The 4,747-nt window shown below is 42.7% G+C and overlaps 1 long non-coding RNA gene across 1 annotated transcript; it reads right to left on the bottom strand.

Moving 5' to 3' along the window:
* Window positions 1-2,711: 2,711 nt before the first annotated feature.
* Window positions 2,712-4,294, bottom strand: LOC135967068 (uncharacterized). Its single transcript, XR_010580913.1, has 2 exons — window positions 4,172-4,294; window positions 2,712-3,065 (listed from the first exon to the last, which is right to left on the bottom strand). It is a non-coding gene; the product is annotated as an uncharacterized lncRNA (long non-coding RNA).
* Between the last annotated feature and the right edge of the window lie 453 nt (window positions 4,295-4,747).

Raw genomic sequence — 4,747 nt, forward strand, 5'->3', positions numbered from 1 at the left:
CCAGTAAGATGAAGTGGAGGTGCCAGTGAGCTAATTCTAAGCATGGGCCTTGACAGGTCTTAGTGTGTTCCCATTTGCCCTCTTGCTCCTCTGCCATCACCTTGAAAACATGCCTTGGTTGGCCTGCTAGTCCCATGAGGATGATGAGATACCTGTGGAACAGACCCATCCCAGCTAAGCGGAGCCTAGGACCCCCGATTGGCTGACCCCCTCATCCCTGAAGATGAGTGAGAGAGGCTAGCCAAGGTTAGCAGAGCTGCCCAGCCAATCCCAATCCAGGCCAGCTGACTTCTAGCTAATCCACACATTTGGGAGTTCATTAATGCTTAAGTTGTCAGTTGCTGAGATTTTTTTTGTGCTATTTGTTACACAGCATTATTGTTTATAGTTAACTGTTACACTGACTTAGTCTGAGCAGCCTATGGCAGGGTTCCCTAAAGAAATGGCATCTCAGTGAAAACTAAATTATGTTGGTAAAGGAAGAGATGAGGAACATTTCAGGCTGAGGGAGCAAAATGAGCAAAAGTCCTGAAACAGGAAGGACATGAACTTTTAAGAGAGAAAGTGAAAAAAATCAGGAGTTCCTAGGGGACAGCATATAGAGAGCCAAGGGTGACCAGGCATGGTGGGAGAGACTGGCAAGGGAAGCATACAGGTATCTGTCTTGCACATGGCACTAAACAAAATTAATGTTCTGTAGCATTGTGCATTTTCGTGATGTTCCCAATTATACAGTGATCCCTTTGAAGAAAAGTTGATAATTTTTATCTTGTCTCCTTGCACCCTACCAGAGTAACACCCCACATCACAATAAATGACCAATATCTTTGGTGTATGAAAGAGTTGAACTAATGAGAGAGGGGCTGAAATAACAGTTTCTTGGCTTCTCTTAAACGTTGGACACTGACTACAACTTTTCTTCCTTGGTAATTAGTTCATTTGTAACACCATTGTTTGAAATGAACAATATTTCACTCCATCACTCCCTGTTTTCCTGTTGAGCTTTTTGTTTCCTCATAACATTTGTCACTGCCTGACATTACATTTACAGAAGTGTTTTTGTATCTGTCTCTTCCATTAGAGAGCAAGGACTTTGTCTTGTTCGTGATCACATCCTCAGTATCTAGGTTTGTGCCTGACGCAGTTGTAGATGCACAAAAATTTGTTGAATGAATGCAGAATCAGATGATGAAACACTTAATGCTAAACAATGCTTTAAAAAGTGCAACACAAGTTACAGTGTTAATTATCTGTTGTTCAGTAAGAAAGTGGGCAAATTTTTTTCATCTGGAATGGGGAGAATCCATGGGCACAGCAAAAGGAATAATGAAATCATCTATGATTCTTACTGGGATAGATGGATCCAAACACAGTATGTGACCAAAAACATGGGGTGTAGGCATATCAGCACTTCAGTATCATAGTCCTTATATTTATAGAATGCTTGTCATTTTATAGTGCTCCTTCCCATACTAACTCACTTTGTACTCATCCCATGCCTGAAATATATATTGTAGTGTATAGGGATTATTATTTCCTTTTATAGATAAGAAAACCTAGGTTGGTGAAATTTAATTATTTGTTGAAATGGATTTAGGGATTTTCTATGGTTTAAATGTTTGTCTTCTTCAAAATTCATGTTGAAATTTAATTGCCATTTTGAAAGTATTGGGAGGTGGAATTTCCAAGAGGTGGTTTAGGTCATGAGGGATCCACCCTCATGGATGGACTAATGCTGTTATCATGGGAGTAGGTTTGTTATTGAGGGAGTGGGTTTGCACCCTCTTGCTGTCTCTCGCCCTCTCCTTGCTCTTTCACCACGTTTTGATGCAGCAAGAAGGCCCTTGCCAGACATCAGCACTTTAATATTGGACTTCCCAGTCTCCAGAACTATGAGCCAACACCTTTCTATTTATTATAAGTTTCCCAGTCTGTGGTATTCTGTTACAGAGCACAAAATGAACAAATACAGCATTCTGTCTTTTAGTTTATCAATCTTTCCATATAGCACAGTTGCCTCATAAGATGTCTTTAAGAAAAAGCAGATGGAGCGGGACATATTTTGAAAAGCTGGATGCCAGATAGGTGCATTTTAACCTCATTGTGCCTATAAGGTTCTGCAGGATTGGGCTTCTGCCTGCATCTCTAGTTTCACTTTCTGCCTTTTTTCCCAGCTCCTGAACTTCAGCTACTTTGTCCCTCCTCATCAAGAGCCTTCCTAGTCCACAGCTTTCCCATATGCTGCTTTCTCTGCCTGGAACACACTTCAGCCCAATTTTCACCTGGATAACTCCTACTTCAGAACTGAGTTTAAATGCCACTTCTTTTTTAAAAAAAGACTTGCTTTTTTTACACTCCACTTCTATTTAGCCCCATTTATTTTTAAATGAATAACTTATAATTATTCATTTAACATCTGTATCCCAAACTGGACAAGATTTTTGAGGGCAGGGTACTTACCTGTCTTGTTCAGCAGTGCTAAGCTCATATGATTCCTAGTATACAGTAAGCACTCAATCAATATTCTCTGAGTCTAAGAAATGAACAAGTGGTGAGGGAGGGCTGTGCTTTATTGTCTTAAAATTGGAGTCTATTCCTTCGGTTTTAAGCATCTTTCCCTGTAGTTAAAGGGTTGCAGTATTTTAACAGTTATCTACTGCTACATAACAACTCCAAAACTAGGCAGCTTATAAAAACAATCATTTTGCTTGTTTACAGTTATATAGGACAGCAATTTTATTTTTTTACGTACAGAAAAACTGCAACAGAGGACAGCAATTTGAGATAAGTTCAGCTAGATTGTTCTGATGGTCTCACCTGAATTAACTCATGCATTTCCTATTATCTGGTGACTGGATTGGGCTGGATAAGTAATATGCTGATGGGGCTAGATGTTGACTGGGTCACTCTCTCCTTGGGATCTATCATCCTCGAGGATGGTGGCAGTCTCAGGGCAGCAAGTAGGGTAACCAGCCATGCTGCTTTGTGTGGGACTATCCTGGTTGTAGCAGCAAAATATAATGGGAAACTCCTGAGTCTTGGGCAGATCAGGATGGTTGGTAACCCTATCAACAAGAAAGAAAGAAGGTGGAAGTTACAAAGCCTCTGAAGTCTAGGTTCAGAAATTCCACAGTGGGACTTCTGATGTATTCTATTTGTCAAAGCGTGTTACGAAGCCAGCCCATACTCAAGGGGGTAGAGCAATAGACTTCATCTCTTGATGAGAAATACAGCAAACATATGTTGCAAAGGGAAATGCATACAGGAATAAAAGTGTTTTGTTTTTGCAATCTACTACAGGCTTTATGGAAAGTAAGACCACAGATTCAGGAATGAAAGAAAGGCTTTTTTGTTAATTGAAATATTTGTACTAAGTAGGGAAATATTGAGAGAGCACCCACTAGTCAAATGTTGAGCGACAACAGTGACAACTACGTCTCAGTTTCTTAACACATCAAAATTATAGGGTTTCTTTTATATACAAGTACAACCTAAGACAGACACCCCCTTTGGAAAAATGCCTTGAGGTGGGCAGATTGAGAGGAATGGTAAAATCTCAGTCAAAGGAGAGAACACTTCTTGGCAATTAAGGGGAGAGGAGAGGGCAAATCTTGTAATTGTATGTTGACAATATCAAAAAGGCTATTTCAAGAGTAGTATTGATAAAATGCTTGCCAAGTAAAAAATTTGGGATAATACTTTACATTTATATAATGCTTACTGTATGCCAGGCACTGTTCTGGTACAGTTGATTTACAACTATTTATACATTTAAACCTCACATTAATAGCTAAGGAAACTATAATAAAGGACAAGGTCACCTACACAGCGTGTGGTGGAGTCAGGGTTTGTACCCAGGTACTTTGACTCCATTTGCCTTTCCAGGTGTTGCCATTTTGCTAAGTCCGCTTCCTGACTAGCAGTTGGGAATGGCAATCTAAATTTCTCTTATGGAGCTTGCTCTTCCTCCTGAGGGTTAGCGAGAAAGGCCGGCCCTGGGTAGCCTCGGAACTGAGATCTAGAAACAAACACGCAGCGCCCTGAAGGGCGGCCGTAGAGTTTGATTCCGGAACGGAAGTCCATGGCTTGGGCTCCCACCCGGACAAGAGTGGCAGAGACTCTTGCGCAGGCGCAGTGACGTAGTCAGTGCTAGAGCCCAGTCCGCGCCCACCTAAAGTAGCCCGCGAGCCCCGTAGACCGAGGGTGGGGCTGGCCTTTCCCCACTCCCGAACTTGGCCGTCGAGGTGGGCGAGGGGAGACGGTCGCCGAGAGCGTCCCCCGCGGGGCAGGGCGGAGGGCAGGGGTAGCGAGGAGGGTGGGAGCGGAGGGACCAAGAGCAGCCTGGGAAAGTCGGACCCCGAAAGGGCCTGGGATACGGGAACGGCTGCCGCCCTGGGGCCCGCGGTGGTCCTGTAGAGCTTCTTGGACGTCATGGAATGCACCAGGCCTCAGAGATAATCATCTCAACCCACGCTCACATTTCACAGACAAGCAAACTGAGCCCTGTCTCCTCTGGAAGCCTGGAGAGAGCTTCCATCGTTTACTTTTATTTCTCTGAACCTGTATTTCTCATCTGTAAAATGGGATGACCGGTTCCTGCCCGGCCTTTGATTGCACTCTTAATGGGCACTGTTTTAAGTGCTTCTTATTCATAAGATTATTGCGGGGAAATCAAATGAGATAATGAAAGTGAAAGCCATTGGCATGCTTTTAAGCATGATATAAATGTGACCTCTTTATGAAAGGC

Source organism: Macaca fascicularis, chromosome 1, assembly GCF_037993035.2.
Source record: "Macaca fascicularis isolate 582-1 chromosome 1, T2T-MFA8v1.1".
In the NCBI taxonomy this organism is placed as follows: Eukaryota; Metazoa; Chordata; class Mammalia; order Primates; family Cercopithecidae; genus Macaca; species Macaca fascicularis.